This window comes from Pipra filicauda, unplaced genomic scaffold (genome assembly GCF_003945595.2).
Source record: "Pipra filicauda isolate LSUMZ 115617 unplaced genomic scaffold, ASM394559v2 scaffold35_size7292922_pilon, whole genome shotgun sequence".
NCBI classification, from domain to species: domain Eukaryota; kingdom Metazoa; phylum Chordata; class Aves; order Passeriformes; family Pipridae; genus Pipra; species Pipra filicauda.
In genome coordinates, this window is record NW_024104487.1 from 2167672 (window position 1) to 2185490 (window position 17819).

Below are 17819 nucleotides of genomic sequence, written 5' to 3' on the forward strand. Positions count from 1 at the left end.
TTTCTTTTCTTTTCTTTTCTTTTCTTTTCTTTTCTTTCTTTTTCTTTCTTTTCAAAATGAAGACCAGAGTTACCTGTGTATGGGGAAGACAGAGGATCTGAACAGAGCACTGTGAAATGGTGCTAAGAGATAGAAGGTGTGAGAACCAAAAGAAACATTGGAAAAATGTACACTGGGAGCATGAAGTGAGAAGAAAAGGTAAGTAAATGAGATATAGAGGTACAAAGAAGAATAGACTGCAAAGAAATTAGAGGCAACACCAAGTAAAATGTTGCAAGACATTAATCATATTTAGGAGGATGAAAAGTCAGGTTCTTTGTCTTGAAAAGGCTGGGGATTAAAAGATTTTCCTTCAGCAACTATAGGATATATCTCACATTTATTTAAGGCTGGATTTTGAACTTTGGAACATTCTATTTTACAGAACATGTGACTTAGGAAGAATATTTGCCCAGGTAAATAGAGACTGTGCAATCTCTTTAAAAATCTTATAAATTTCCAACCCAGTCTTTTCTGGGAGTACTGACTAGTTATTTTCACTTGGCTAGTTTGGCAGTATTATTTTTTTAAATCAACACCCACAAATGCCATTATAGGGATAAGACTGAAAAAGCATTTTCTTAACATTTGTTTCTTTCATTTAACTTTTTCTCTGCAGTTTGTGACATGCTTTTACTCCTCTGAAAGTGGAAATACTACTACTAAATTAATGTTCTTCTCCAGTAGACACCTTCTGACTGGTAGACCTATTAAGGAAAACATGATGATACATTGTCATGCTGCTAAATATTTCTTCCTACATTAGCTTTCCAAAGGTAAAAATAGATAAAATTGTTCTAGCAGCATCAGGACTACTGAAGTTTAGTTTCCTACATAGTTTTGCTGGAAGTCTCTTAAACATTCTACCACTAGTTATTTTTACCTCATAAGACTGGCATATAATTTTTTTACTCTAGGTCCTATAAATGCAGCTATTAGGGACAAACACGGGGCTGTAGGGCTGTATAATCACCAACCTGCCAGGCAACTGGTGCTTCATAGCTTCTGGTCCTGGGAAATGGGAAGAGTCAGGACTGACTATAATTTCTCCCAGCAGGGGGCACAGCAGAATCTGTACATCCATTTTTGGAGACTAAAAAAGCCATTAGTAACCTACTTGTTTTGACTTTTTCCCTGCTCTGTCATTTGAGTATTTCTTTGCCCAGCTTTTTCGGGAAACTGACAACTTGGCAAAATTGCAACTAGAATAACTCAAAATGCTTCCTTACACTCTCCCTGCATGGCACTAACTGGTGTTCAGCTCTATCATTTCCTTAGTGTCTATATAGTACTGACACTTGCTGGTTGCATACACATAAATATTTTAAAATAACAGAAAATTAGATCAATTATTTCCTTCCTAACCTGCACAGAGACGTTACAGTCCGAGTTGAGGTGGGAAGGGGTGAGCTTTTCAATGTTTTAGAAACAGCAGAGGCAGGACTGGCAGAAACCACCGGCATCCTTAAGGGCAGTTTTCCAGAATTAAATCTTCATATGCAACGGAAGTTTGGTACAGAAAGCTTGACAGTTTTATGCTTAGTTTGCTTGGGATTGATCTAAGAACTCCAATTTTCTCATATTTGAAAATTCACTTTCAAATCTCAGAATGACTTTTGAGACAATATTAGAGTCCCCTGGGGAGGCTTTGAAGCTAAAAGTGCCAAGCTGGCTTCCCTGTTCTTTCTTTAGTGTTTCTAAAATGACCAAAAGTTAGAAAAGAACTTGTGAGCCAGGTTGCAGTCATTGTAGAGAATGACTGTCACAAACCCATCCCACAGAAAAAAAAAGAAAAAAAAAGACTATTCAGGCTACTTCCAGCATTCAAAATCTCAGTGCAACTTTTTTACTTCCAGGCACTGCCAGGCAGACTTATTTGGGCAGTAAAGGACAGGGCTAAGAAAACAACACTAAACTAGCAGACGTCAATAATAACAGCATCCACAGTGTATCGGCTTAGCCCCCCAGCACCACACAGGTACTTTCCTCTTCTGCTTTTAATTATTTCTGGTAGTTCTTAAATGCTACTCAGCCTCTGCCTCCTACCATTGCAGTCACTCATGTTTTAGTCGCTACTGTCAAAATCTTTCCTAAGAAGGCATAAATACATGCCAGAATGAACAGAAAGCCAAAGGGTAGAGGAGAAAGTCAATGCCTGGCACGCTACCTTCTGCAAAGGTTAAATGCATCCCAAGCTGGCCCCTAAGACATTTGCTTCTTCTTGAGGCATAAAAACAAGCAAACACTGCAAAACCTCAGGCTCTTCCTTTAATCCTTTTTTTCTTTTGGAGCAACAATCACTGGGCTCTTCTCTCAGTAGGACAGGAACTCCTACAGTGCTTATAGGCATCTCTGAAGGTTGGCTTTTCCTTCTCTCTCATTTCTCTTCCTCTGTCTCTCATACTGCTTATGAGATCTTCAGGGTTCACATCAATTCTGTGTCTTGTCTGTATATACAGAGTCCTTGTCTAATAAAAGAGATGCCATATTAGGTAGTTGCTTTCTGATAGGGTTATACTTCAATTATTAGCATAAATGGGAACTTTATTTTGTGTAAAGTGGAAAGATCAAACTTTGAAATTAACTATCTTGCTAAGTAAACTAATAACTTCATGGATTTCATAACCATAGAGCCTAGAGACAATCAAAAGGGCCAACACCAGTAAAATTACTTTTCATGTTTTGATTAAATCTATTTGAACCCAGACAAGAAAAGTGCAATATATATTGAGGGAAAAATCCAATAGAATACCATTGATTTTGCATCATATATTATATTAAAAAAATACAAAATGTGAAATAAAAAATAGGGCTGAAATAATCCCAAGATCTCCAAGGAATTCACCCTCCCCCCAAAAAAAATGAGTGAGAAGGGGGAAAAAAAGCCAAGTAATTATACAGGAAGCATTATTGACTGAGAACTTGTAAAAATAAAATGCTCTAGTATTAAAAATATGATACCTTACATTTATAAGAAAGTACATATTAGAATTAAGATATAATTTTACAGTAGTTTTGTTCTAGAAACCCACTCCTCCAACTACTGAAAAAGAATAAAAAAGTAAGCAAAATTTTTCTGAAAGCAACCTCCTTGCTCTTTGGGTTTGCAGACAGAGAAGTACATAGTATAAAAGTTAAAGAAAGTCTAATGGTCTGCATTAGATGTGTATTAGAATATACATAACAATAGAATTATCTCTAATGCTGATTTTTCTGACATTCCCTAAAAAAAAAACAGGTTGAAAGAATATTAAATTTGTGAAGTTATGCTTAGAATCCCAGAAATGCCAGAATCAAACTTAAATTTTAAACTTACAGTTGTGTCAGTAGTTCATCTATTATACCAAATTCTTTACATACAAAAGGTGAGGGCAGGGATAGAGGGACACCTCCACATCCCATCACTTACAATCATTAAGTGTTTTTGCTGTTTGCATAACACAGCAAAATAGCATGACGTATCAAAAGAGGCAAAGGATAACAAGCTACGATAGACAAAAAAAAAAAACATGTGACATTTAACAATGTTGGTATTTTATTTCTTCTTTTACTATCCTTGAACCTGCTAAAAAAAGCAGGTATTTTGTCTGCCAAAATCCTCAGCTGCTGCTGCTGAGATTATTTCTTTCTGTCTGCCTTTTGGCCTTCTTTTAGGACATATTATCTCCCTCCTTTTACAGTCCTCTTCGTTCTGATTTACAGAAACTGGTACCTTCATGTTGCTTTTTCTTCCCCTCTCAGGATTTTGCTCTCTAATACCCAATTAGTAATGGCGAGCAAGGGGAATCAGTCAAGTGCCTCACAGCTCTGCTGGTCTCTGTCCAAGCGAAACAAGAGACCAGGATGACTGATTAAGGGATCAGGAACATAGCTGGTATTCTCTTCTGTCCTGCCAGTAGTGAGGGAATGATGAGAAAAGAAACAGGAAGATCAGCAGAACAATACCTGGTTCTGAGCTTGGTGTCACCGGTAAAATTTTGGGCTCTTTGATCATGGGTTAGTTTACAGCAAATCAGGCTTGCTGGCAACAGACAGGGTGCACCTGCCTTAAAGGAGGAAAAGGAGTTTGCACAGGAGTTAATAGGACTCATTAAGAGATCTTTAGACTAGATTTGAAGGGAAAAGGGATAAAACCAGGCCTGCCGGAGATAAGACTGGTGGCAGCATGCCACTGTCTGAGGGATGGTATTCTAGCAAGGTCCCTCACTCTGCTGTCTCTGTAGAGATGGGGATGGAAATCATGCAGTAGCAAAGATGTGAGGACTACTGAACTGCAGATGTGCCTGAGGAACCACAGACGTGCCTGAGAATGGTGACATAAGGATTAGGGCTTCTCCCACCAGAAATCAATATCCCAGCTGAAGTGCATGCATGCCAATGCACACAGGATGGGCAAGAAACAGGAGGAAATGGAAGCCATTGTGCAGCAGGAATACTATTATATAGCACACATTACAAAATCACGGTGGCATGACTTGCACAACTGCACTGATGCAGTGGATGGCTATAAACTCATCAGATGGCATAGGCAAGGAAGAAGAGGAGATGATGTAACCCTGTGTGTTAGGGAGTGTTTTGATCATCTAGTGCTTAATAATCGTGATGATAGAGTTGAGTGTTTATAGGTAAGACTCAGGGAAGATGACAGAGCAGATATCCTGGTGGGAGTCTATTACAGACCACACAACCAAGGTGAAGAGGCAGATAAAATATTCTGTAAACAGCTGGGAGAAGTCTCACAAGCTGTTCTTACCAGGGACTTAAACTTACCAGATGTCTGATGAAAATACAACAGCCTACGAGGTTCCTGGAGTGTGTGGCAGGGAATGTCTTGACACAACAGCGAGTGAGCAAACTAGGGAAGGCATTTGCTGGCACTGTTGTTTGTAAACCAAGAAAGATTGGTGGGTGATGTGATGGTTGGAGGCTGCCTAGGGCATAGCAATCATGAAATGACAGTTTTTGATTCTCACAGAAATAAGAATGGGCCTCAGCAGAATTGTGACTTTGGAATTCCAGAGGGCAGACTTTGGCATATTCAGGACACTGATTGACAGACTCCCTTGTGAGGGAGTCCTGAAAGGCAAAGGTGTCCAGGAAGGCTGTACATTCTTCAAGAAGGAAATCCTAAAGAAGCAGGCTGTCCCTGTGGGCCAAAAGATGAGCCACTGGGGAAGAAGACTGGCCTGGCTGAACAGAGAGCTTTGTCTGGAACTCAGGAAAAAACAGGAGAGTTTATGACCTATGGAAGAAGGGGCAGGCAAATCAGGAAGACTACAAGGATGTTGTGAGGTTATGCGGGGAGAAAATTAAAAGGGCCAAAGACCAACTAGAACTTAATCTAACTACTGCCATAAAAGACTGGAAAAAATTCTTCACCAAAAGGGTTACAAAGCATTGGAACAGGTTGTCCAGGGAAGTTGTTGAGTCACCATCTCTGGAGGGATTTAGAAGGTGTGTAGATGTGGTACTTAGGGACAAGTTTAGTGGTAGACTTGACAGTGTAATTTAATGGTCACACTTGATGATCTTAGAGGTCTTTTCCAAATTAAATGACTGCGTGATTCCATGTTGTTTCTATGTTGTTGCTTTACCAGGATGAAAGGCTGGAGCACGACACTATGAACTGTGGGTAGGCTGACACCTGCATGGGTTTTGGCCTTCATCAGGGACAGCAAATCCCTCCTGTGAGCTTCATGGGCAGCTTAAGATAAGCATGCCAGGACCCATCTTCTACTTTTGGTAGATACTGTATAGTCACTTTTGCAACAATCATGTTCCTAGGGGTATTGACCTGAAAACAACTGTCCTTCCACCAGAACTCCCTTTCCATTGCCTGGACAAGACCTACACACAATCTTAGCCAAATTCTTTCCCTTCTGCCCACAGTGAGACTATGAGAGTATACTTTTTGCACTGCATGCTAAAATTGCTTCTTGTCTTTCTGCAGCCACTGAATAAAACTTGCAGATTGTACTCTGTGAATGGGCATAGAGACAATAACAGTGCCATGAAATTCCTGCTTTTAAGTTGCGACTTACGAACTTGTGTAATAATTGTAGTTACAGTGAAGTAAAATATTTGTACCAAGGTGCAGAGTACAAAGATCCAAATTTTTTTATCTTCCATTGGTTCAGTGTGTGATCCCGAAAAAATCTTCACACTTCTTCATGTTTCTGTTCTCCTGTCTTCAAAAACTGTGTTTGTACTCCTTTGGATGATAATATTGTATTTGAATAGACACTGAAGTTGGCACTGCGCAACTTACACAATCTAGATCTTACTGTTCCCCCTACATCTTGCCAAAAATAAAAAATAAAACATGCTACAGTTACTTGAAATAACTTCTAATTTGTGATACATCCACTTAATCATGGTCATTTAAAAATGCATTTATCTAAAACCTTACATGAAATTCTGTAGCAGGGATATCTAAATTCAGAAATTATACCCCTGATTTTTCTTAAAAGCAATGTAAAGTAAGACTGCATTCTTACCACATATATTTTATTTAGATTCTTGTGAAATATGGTCCAAGTACTGAAGTGCAATAAGATTTCTATGATTCACAAAGACTGAGAAAATATGTCAGTCATCATAAGAGCAACATTTACTTAATGCTTAAAAGCACCAATATGGAATAACATGAAGGCCTGAAACGAGATTTGGTGATCAGAGAGAATGTCAGGATAGGTCACACAACTGGAGTGCTGCAATGGGCAGATGCAGGGGTCTGTGGAATTCAGGTTGGGAAGGTGAGGAGGTGATATCTCTTATGTGAGAGAGCAATAGGGATGCCTGGGTCCCAATGCCTGCATTGGGATGGCTCTCTGCCTTGGGATGGATGATGAGGTGGCTGGGTGCTGATGGCTAAGAATAAGTGGGCAAACCCTAATGTTTGAAGAGGCATTTATGAAGGGTTAGGAAAGTTGACTCTGGTGAGGGATATGGGGACAAAAAGAAAGCTTTCTACAGATACATCTTTGGAAAAAGGAAGGCGAGGGAAAATCTGGGCCTACTGCTGAATGGTCAGGGAGCAAGAAGTAAGGGAGATGGGGAAGGCCCAAGTAGTCTATACTTTCTTCATCTCAGTCTTTAGAGATAGATAAAGCAGTCTCAGGTCACTAAGACCAGCGGGAAAGACCAGGGGAAAGAATATTTATCCTTCGTGGAGGAGGATCAGATTAGAGAACTTTCAAGCAAGACTGGGCATTCACACATTCACAAGATCTGATAGGTTGCACAAGAGTGCTGAGAGAGTTGGCCCTTGTGAGGCCACTCTCAAGTAATTTTGAAATGTCACTGCAACTTGAAGAGGTTCCTGAAGACTGGCAAAAAGCAAATGCCATCCACAGCTTCAAGAAAGGCACAAAGGAGGATCCAGAAAATTACAGATTAATCATTCTCACATCAATCCCAGTAGGTAACTGGAGCAAGTAATCCAGAACACCGTTTCCAGACATTTTAAGGAAATGAAGGTGATTGGGAGTAGTCAGCATAGATTTATGAATCCTAGATTATGTGTGACCAACCTGATAACCAAACAGGAAATGACTGGCTCAGTGGATTAGTGGAAAATAGTGGCTGTTGTTTATCTCAACTTCAGCAAGGGTTTTGACATTGTCATCTGTAACACCCTCCAACAAACTGATAAAACATGGACTACAAAAATGAAGGTGGATTGAAAACTGGCTGAACTGCCAGGCTCAAAGGGTTTTGGTCACTCACACAAACACCAACTGGTGTGGGGTGGTCACTACTGGTATGCTTCAGGGATTGAGACTGAGTCCAGTTTAACAATTTCATTAAGCACCTAGAAGTGGTGGGACAAGACTGCCACCTTAGCAAAATTGCAGATAATACAAAACTGAGATGAGTGTTGCTATACAGACAGATCTGAACAGGCTGGAGAAACGAGCCAACAGAATTGTTACAAGAAAATGCCAAATTCTGCAACTGGAATGAAATAACCCTCCACAGGTTGACGACTGAGCAGCTGGAAAGCAGCTTTGACAAAAAAACACCTGGAGGCCCTGAAGGATGAGTAGACCACGAGCTAACAACATGCACTTGCAGCAAAGGCTGACAGCCTCCTTTTCTTCAAGAAGAAGAGTTTGCCAGCAGGCAGGGAGATGTCATCCTTTCTCTCTGCTGACTCCGGGGAGAGACATCTGGAGTGCTGAGTGCAGTCCTGGGCTCTCCAGCACAAGCGAGACATGAACATACCGGAGTAAGTCCAGCAAAGGATAACAATGATTAAGAGACTAAAGCACCTCTCATAGAAGGAAAGGCTGAGAGAGCTGTGAGTCTAGCCTAGAGAAGAGAAAGCTCAGGAAGATCTTATCAATGTATATAAATATCTGATGACCAAAGTAAAGACAGAGCGAGACTCCTCTCAGTGGTCGCAGTGACAGCAGAAACAGCAATGGACAAAAGTCAAAATATCCAAGATTCCATTTAAACGTAAGAAGAATTTTTTTTTTCTGTGAGGGTGGCTGTGAACAGGTTGCTCAGAGAAGTTGTGAAGTCTCCATTCCTGGAAATACTCCAGCTTGATTGGACACACAGCCCTGAGCAATCTGCTGTAGCTGACTTGTTCTGGGCAGGGGTGGGACTATGTGCTCTCCAGAGGTGCCGGGCAGCTTTGATGCTTCTACCATTCTGTAGCTGGAACCTTATCCTGGCCCACTGTTACCCACATGGTTGGTACTGTACAGCCAGGGTCCCTTGCTGAGGAAGCTCATGCTATGCTCTTAGCAAGGAAGGAGTTCACACCCATGTCTTTCAAAGAACTGGAGCTTGTTTCACCCCTCAGTTGATGAGCCAAAGTTATGGAAGTAGACTTCTGGCAGCACTCTCACTTGCCCTGAATATCAAGCTTTTGGAAATAGTACTGCTCCTCTTCCTGCCTCCTGCTGCTTTAAACAAGCAGTCCAGCAGCCCAAGTTCCCCAGTCAGCCTGTTGGGGCAGGCCTTTCCAGCACTTGCAGCCCACCCTGCTTGACCACTGTTGCCAGGACAGACATGTCTCCATTTCAGAGCCCTGCAACCATGACCAATGTGCACAGCCAGCATTGTTTGATTGTAGGATCAGCCTCCAGGAGAGGTATCACAGGACTCTGAAAATGGAGAACTCCAGAGACCCTCAGTCAAGTAAATGGAACTCTGCCTGTGTGCCTGTGCAGAGGGGGACGTGCACTTTTGGAGTCTTTTTACATGCTTTTAATCTTAGATGCTACCAAGAAGAAAAAAAATAATTCCCAAAATAGTAACAGATTTTAAGCTTTAGTATGTAACAGGTTTTGAATCTGACAGATTTGATTGTACAAATTAGGAAAGAAATGAAAATATACATAAGAGGCTTGAATAAATGTTTTCTCTAGGCTCACTGCAATGGGTGAAAAAGTGTAGCGCAAAACTGGACATATTTATACCAAAGGCAGGCCACAATGCCCTTGACTGTATACCACAACTCCCACTGCAAATTTGTATGTGTTTGGCTCACTGACTCAATATACAAAGCATTATATCACAAACAAAGGCTGTTGTTTACAAAGCCAAGTCTACTAGAAGACCCTAAACTGGTCTACTCTACCCCAGCCTAGTGATGAAGTATCCCCATTTGACTTCAACAAAGAAGCCAAATCTATGTAAATAAGTGGATGATTTGGTTTATAATTATATGCTGAATTTAAATTAGATCTACTAGGCATATGTTCTTCAGGGTTGATATTTGTATTAGAGAAAGTCTCTATTAGATTTTTAAAGTTCATCTGAAATATTACCCGCTCATGGAGTAGGCAGTACCGTTCTCACAACCAGTACAGTTACATTCATTTACTACTTCAAGTGTCTGAACTTCTCTTTTCTGGAAAGGACAATGCTCACTTGGTCTTCACAGCAGTTACAAAGCCCAGCCACACTTTGATAAAGGCAAGGACTTGCACTAACTCTGCCAGACGCAAGAATGCAGAAAGTAACAATTAATTACATTATCCTTTGTCGCTGTCTGGAGAGGATTGATTTAATCGGAACAGATCAAGAAGATAATTCCATCCAAACCAAAGACTTTTCTGCCATCATCTTTGAGCATAAGGGAGAAATTTTAAAGCCTCATGTGTGGTCAGCCAGACAGCTGAACACCTTCTCTGGTGTCTGTACAAAAGCCCATGCTTAGACTCAGGAACTTCTGACATTGACACACTTAGGAAGGTCATCATTTAGGCACCATTCCCTGACACTGGAAAGTTGGAGCAAAATTATTTATGCAGAAATTGTTTAAATAATTCTCCTAACTCTGGTTAAACAACTACAAACCCTGAATTCAGTAATTAAAGGAATTTCTTTCAGGATTAGGGCTGAAAATTTTAGCAATTTTCCAAAAAGAAATGTGGATTCTCAGTGGCTTCTATAATCTCAGATTTTGTATGGTACCCAAACAAATCTGTATTTGTTTATTTAACATACGATGTGGCATAATATATGTCTACAAAGTGTATTTTACATTTGTTGTTTCAAGTACTGAAGAACAACAGATTTCTTTTATACTGGATTATTATATAACCATTATATAGGAAAGCTGCTCGAGGCCTGGAGACACACCATCTATAACGCAGCTGTCTCCTTTGAGAACGCACGCAGGATCACTCTCGAGGAGAAAAGGCAACGCAGAAAGAACCGTGTCTTGCGGAATACACCATCTAAGGAGTCTTTCTGCTGTGCCTTTTGCAATCGGACATGTCTGTCTCGTATTGGCCTCATAAGCCACCAGCGTGCCTGTAACAAATGTGGATAGAGCCTTCCCAAATCTTCGTTCACGAAGCCTAGCCATGATGATATAGGAAAGCTGCTCTAGGAACATATCTTAATATAATTTTAAAAATAATTACTGATATTTCTGTATATGATACTTGTTTATTACACATGCAGTGTAGCCAAACTCTAAGAAACATTAAATCACAGAAGCACAGAATTGTTTAGGTTGGAAAAGACCTCTAAGATCATCGAGTCCAACCTTTGACCAATCACCACCTTATCAATTAGACTGTGGCACTTAGTGCCATGTCTAGTTGTTTCTTGAACACACCTCCAGGAATGGTGATTCCACCACCTCCATGGGCAGCCCAGTCCAATAGTCAGCAACCCTTTCCGTGAAGAAATTCCTACTGATGTCAAGCCTGAACGTCCCCTGGTGCAGCTTGAGGCTATGATGTCCTCTTGCCCTGTCATTATTTGCCTGGGAAAAGAGGCAACCACCTTGCTATGACCTCCTTTCAGGTAGTTGTAGAGAGTGATGAGGTCTCCCCTCAGATAAACAGCCCCAGCTCCCTCAGTCGTTCCTCATATGACTTACCCTCTAGACCCTTCCACAGCTCCACTGTCCTTCTCTCGACTTGCTCCAGCATCTCAATGTCCTTCCTGAATTGAGGGGCCCAGAACTGGACTTGAGGTGTGGCCTCACCAGTGTCGAGTACAGAGGGACAATGACTGCCCTTGTCTTGCTGCCTAATACAAGCCAGGATGCCACTGGCCTTCTTGGCCACCTGGGCAAATGGTTGGCTCATGTTTAGCCACTGTCAAACAGCATACCCAGGTCCTTTTCCACTGGGCAGCTTTCCAGCCACTCTTCCTCCAGCCTGTAGCACTGCCTGGGGTTGTGATCCAAGGCCAGGACTCAGCACTTTGCCTTACTGAACCTCACACCATTGGCTTCAGCCCATTGATCCAGCCTGTCCAGATCCCTCTGCAGAGCCTTCCTACCCTCCAGCAGATCAACACTACCCCACAACTTGGTGTCGTCCACAAACTTGGCAACCGTACACTCAATCCTCTCATTCAGATCAATAAAGATACTAAACACAACTGGCCCCAAAACCAAGCCCTGGGGAACACCACTGGTGGCAGGTCACCAGCTGGATATGACACCATTCAATACCCCTCTCTGGGCCTAACCATCCAGTCAGTCCTTAAACCAGCACAGAGTGCACCTGTCCAAGCTATGGGCTGCCAGCTTTTCCAGAATGCCACGGGAGACAGTATCAAAGGCTTTGCTGAAGTCCAGGTAGACAACATCCACAGCCATTCCTGCATGCATTAGGCAGGTCACCTTGTCGCAGAAGGAGATCAGGTTGGTGAAGCAGGATCTGCCTTTCATAAACCCCTGCTGGCTGGGTCTGATGCCCCAGTTTCCTGCGTATGCTGTGTGGTCACGCTCAAGATACTCTGTTCCATAACCTTCCCTGGCACCAAGGTCAGGCTGGCAGGCCTGTAGTCTTCTGGATCCTCCTTCAGATCCTTCTCACAGATGAGCACCACATTGGTCAACCTCCAGTCCTTTGGGACCTCCCCAGTTAGCTAGGACTGGTGATAAATTATGGAAAGCATCTTGGTGAGCTCTTTTTCCAACTCCCTCAGTACCCTTGGGTGAACCCCATCCAGTCTCATAGACTTCTGAATGTCTAAATGGCTCAGCAAGCCATTAATTACTTGCTCCTGCATTGCAGGGAATCTATTCTGCTCCCTGTGCCTGTCTAACAGCTCACGAGACTGGTTTTCCTGAGCATAACCAGTCTTACTGTTAAAAACTGAGACAAAGAAGACATTAAGTACCTCAGCCTTTTCTTCATCTTCACAGTGACAGTGTTCCCCTCTGTGTTCAATAACGGATGGAGATTTTCCTTGGCCCTCCTTTCATTGTTGATGCATTTATAAAACCACTTTTCATTGTCTTTCACAGTGGCAGCCAGATTGAGTTCCAGTTGAGCTTTTCCTTTCTAATTTTCTCTCAACATGACCTAATGAGATCCTTGCACTCTTCCTGAGTTGCCTGTTCCTTCTTCCAGAGATGATAAACCCTCTTTTTTTGCTCTGAGTTCCTGTTATACTGAAAATAGTGATTAACGGGTCAAGCTTCAGAGTTGTCTTTGGACAGCATTTTGGTGCATATCAACAGTGTATTATCAAGGCAAATCTACTGCCCTCACTTATCATGCTTCGACTCTCTTCACAACGCCATCTTTGCAACGCACTTTCTAATGTAACCAAACTGGAAGATGGATTCCATGAGTGCACATAATATGTTTCAGTTGCTAATGTGGATGCAAGATACTCAACCCAGTGATCAGGCTGCAGCCCCTTAAATCCTCCAGTGCATAACAAGCACAGAGGTAGACATAACAGCTCTCATTACGTACAGCTGTTGTCGTTTAGGAATGGTAGTCCCCAGTTTAGTGCTCCCAATGAGACTCTCCAAACCAGGCTGCTCCTCACTCGCTCCCCCTTCTCCTCCTCCTGCAGGTGGTTGGAGAGGAGAACTGGAGCCACAAAAGGTAAAGATCACAGGTTGAGATGAGTACAATTTACTGGAAATAGCAATGAGATAAGAAAGCAAACAGTTAAGAGCGACAATACTAATGATAGTACAAGAGAGAGGCGAACAGTTCACATGGAAACCCCCTGACAATAGACAATACCCAATCTGTCTCATCAACAACTGATGAGACAACCAGCATCTAGGGTAAAGTATAAACACAATAAATAATATTTTTAAGAATATAAATTAAGAAAATAAAGTATTTTCTATGCGGAAAAGATATAAACTTATCTTCAGCGGAACCCAGGCCTTCCAAAGCAGCATAGCACTACTGTTCACATAACAGAAGGCCTAGGCAACCACGAAATGCATGCACTACTGCACCTCCTGCCCAGCAAAGCAGTGCAGCCATCTGTTCCCATCCCCAAGGCCAAACATGCAGACTGCACAGGTAGTTGAGTTAGCAGAAGAAAAGGCATCTCAGTTCCTCAACTGTCTCGTACAGATAGATAGAGTGTGTATTCCTGAATGAGTGACTGTACCTCTCTGCCCTGCTCTGGTGACACTCTACCTGGAGCACCACATCTAGCTCCGGAATCCTCAGTACGGGAAAGACATGGACTTGTTGGAGCAGGTCCAGAGGAGGGCCACAAGGATTAGGGCTGGAGCCCCTCTGCTATGAGGAAAGGCCGAGAGAGTTGGAGTTGAACAGCCTGGACAAGAAAAGGCTCTTTGTAGATCTTAATGCAGCCTTTTAGTACTTAAAGGGGGCTTACAAGAAAGATTAACACACACTTTTTAGTAGGGCCTGTAGTGATAGGATAAGCTTATAAAGGGTAGATCCAGACTAGATATAAGGAAGAAATTTTTTACAATGAGAGTGGTAAAACACTGGCACAAGTTTCCCAGAGTAGTAATGGATGCCTCATCCCTGGAACTATTCAAGGTCAGGTGGGACAGGGATCTGGGTAACTTGATCTGGTTGGAAATGTCCCTGCTCTCTGTAAGGGGGCTGGACTGGGTGACATTTGAAGGCCCTTTCCAACTCAAACTATTTTATGACTCCATGATTCAATGATACTCTGGGATGGTAACTGAAGAAGAAAAGCCAACATAGTAAGCAGATACTATTCATGCAAACAGCAAGGGACTGACCCTAGTCAACGGACCAAGCCAACTTCACCTAACCGTAAACAACACCCAAATATCAGTAGGCATTTGGAGAACAGGTACCACATATAGCTGGACTACAGATATGCAGATCATCAGTTAAGAGGGGACATCCACACCATAAAGGGGATAAGTAAAAAATACTCAAGACACCAGTGAATGACTTGTTACGGCTATAAGATAGCCTAAGTGTAAGACTGTTTTGTGTACTAGTATTTACCCATTAGATAAGTAATAAACAACTGACCTAAGTAGAACTGTTTGGTCATTTGTGCATTTACTACAGTATCCAAAAGAACCACGGCAAGCAATCAGACAGCGTCTGATCTGCACTAAGTTGCCTATCCCTTAACATCAACATCTGTACATATCTCCTTTGCCTTTTTCCCTCTCATTATGAGCACTCATAGGAATGAAAATCACAGAAATTAATGGGACTATACTTCCAAGAATGCAAAAGGGCTTGTTTCTTTGTATAAAATCTGCCAGACACTTGGGTCTTCTTGACAAAAGATTTTGTGAAAGATGCTGCAAAAAATGATATTTATACATATGTTTACGGTGTGCTTGGACAAATTCTTGGAAAAGATTCTCTGATGTTTACAAAAAAAGACTAATCATGCACGGTTCAGAAAATCAGTAAGCTGAAAATGGTCATAGGGTGGCAAAGTTAAACAAGTAAAATGCACATATATGCTTGCTCTTGTACTTCTCTAGGCATTAACTTATACCATCTGGACCAGTAAAAATACTGGATTTGATGTACCCAATCAGTTTGATTGTTTTCACACACTTTACTTCAGTATTTTGTGTTGTCTTTCGTACTGTTTCATAAGATATATAGCTACTGTGTTCTGTACAACATGGCTGACAGGAATGCATTATGTTATATTTCAGATATGCTACAAATGACAGAGTGTATCTAAAAACCACTGGGAAATGCAAGCAACCTATGAAGTGGACCTAACAAAATAAATTTAAAAAAGGAAAATGTATGAAATTACTAGACAGCTAATTATGACTTTTTAAGAAATATCCATATAACTGTTGAAAAACAAAAACTTAAAGCATTATAAATCCAGTATCAGAAAAAAAGTTATCCATTGGAGTAGTCTTTCTTCCACTACCATTCTCAACATCAGAAACTGCAGTAGAAATTCCTGCATATGATGCCAATTCTTTTTTCTGCCAAGACCTTGATTTGCTCTTTCCACACATACAGACACATAAGTTTCATGATTTGAGTAAAAAAATTAACCGCCCAGTGGTTTTATCCTCCAACTTTATGGCATTCACCACAGCTCACCCTGCTCATGTTGCCAAGAATGTAACCATGCAAGTGACAACTGACACAACAGAAAAGACATCCAGAAGTAAAACACTTTAAGTCAATGCTTTCTTTACCAACATGGATGACATGAATGTTGCTAAAGCTTTAACCAGGGAACTGGGTCACATCACTCTGGTAATTTTTCTGGTAAAACTACCCTTTTAGGTCTTTTACCTTGTTCATATGAAATTTAAAATTCAATGAAAACACAAATCCTCAAACATTTCCATGTACTAGAATACCAGCTAAATAAACGTACCCATATTTGCTGGATAGATAGAATGAAAGATGCTTATAAAAGTATCTTTTACTATCAAATCAATTAAATGCATTGCTATGTATTGTTATTAGATTGTTCATACCTGTGTCCCATTTTAATGCTTCTGATTGAAAAGGCTAGTGATGCAAGTTTTATTAATTCAAGATTGTTGTGTTATAAACTTAAATCTCTGTCAGTTAAGCCGTTGTTCCTATATACTTTAATATTTTCTCAATATTTTCTAGTAAATAGTTTTTACAGCTATAATGGTTACACAGGGTCCTGGAAATCAGAGTAAATCGATCAACGTTTTGAAAATGCTTCTGTGGTATATAAAAGCAATTTCAGTTTGTTCCTGTAGGGACAGGTGAAGTGGGGTGGTTGCAGGGCACGCCACACAAATGTCAGGTTCTTGTATGTCAAAGATGTCAAGACTGGTAAAACGTGTTGGTGGAATATTTGAGGATACAGACCAGTACACAAGGAACGGTCACGAGGGAATGCCATGGTTTACATGGATTACAGGCAAGCATTACTAGCTGCACTGACTGCAGCAGCTGTGTATAGAGCTTCAGAGATACTTTGCTGCGTAGTAAAGGGTTGCAGACAGGGATGCACTGGGACTAGAGATATAAAGCTGTGGCCACTAGATGTGTGGGCACTGTGTACACAAACAGCCTCAAGGTCTCCTATCCCCCAAGAATACTTCACCTCAACATAGGCAAGAATTTCTTAATGTATACATTGAGGGTGGCAGAGTTCTGGAACAGGCTGCCCAGGGAGGTTGTACAGTCTCCCTCTCTAGTGACATTCAAAACCCACCCAGACGTGTTCCTGTGTCACCTGCTCTAGGTGACACTTCCTTGGCAGAGGGGTTGGACTAGGTGATCTCCAGAGGTCCCTCTCAACCCTGAAAATTCTGTATACACCTAGAACAAGCAGACACAGCCTGTCAGGAACGCAGTCGGCTACCACACCTAAGCGGTAACCTCCCTGGCGGTGTTTAAATAAAGACTGGATGTGGCACTCAGCGCCATGGTCTAATTAACACGGTGGTGTTCGGTAACAGGTCGGACTCGGTGATCTCAGACGTCTTTCCCAACCCAGTTGATCCTGTGACTCTGTGCCAGCAGGGCACCCGCGGCCCCATCGCCCGCACTCAGGTCGCAAAGGCCACGTGGGCCGAGAGCGGCCACTGGGCACGCCGGGGCCTTAGCTGGGCCCCCCGCAGAAGCCCGGCGACCGGCGGGACAGGCCCAGCGGCGGCCGCATTCCCCCTTCCACCACCGCCGCCTATCGCTGGCGACCCGTTCCCGGCCCCCCTCCCCTTCGCCCTCCTCCTCCTCCTCTCGCCCCGGGAAGATGGCAGCACGGGCCCGCAGGCGGAGAGGGAGCGTAGATACCTCCGCCATCTTGGGGCGGGCGGGACTGCGCCGCCGGGCTCCTCCCGCCGGGCCTCCACCGGAAGTGGCGTCAGTGGCCCCCGCGCGGCCCCGCCCCCCGCGCGGGCCTCGCGCCGCCGCTGCGCTCCCCTCTGCCCTCCCTCCGCACTCCCGCGCGCGCACCCCCGCGCGGGCACAGAGCCGGGTGGGCGCGCGCCCCGGGCCGGGCGGGAGCGGGCGGGAGGGGGGGGGTTATCGCCCACGCCCGCGCGCGCCGGCCGTTACCGCAGGCTCCGCCCCTTCCGGGGCGCGCGGCCGCGCCGCCGC

The 17819-nt window shown here is 42.8% G+C and overlaps 1 long non-coding RNA gene across 1 annotated transcript; it reads right to left on the bottom strand.

Annotated features, from left to right (window-relative positions):
- Positions 1–44: 44 nt before the first annotated feature.
- LOC120323870 lies at positions 45–17616 on the bottom strand. The gene is made up of 3 exons (XR_005564783.1): positions 17514–17616; positions 2207–2507; positions 45–73 (listed from the first exon to the last, which is right to left on the bottom strand). It is a non-coding gene; the product is annotated as an uncharacterized LOC120323870 (long non-coding RNA).
- Positions 17617–17819: the final 203 nt, after the last annotated feature.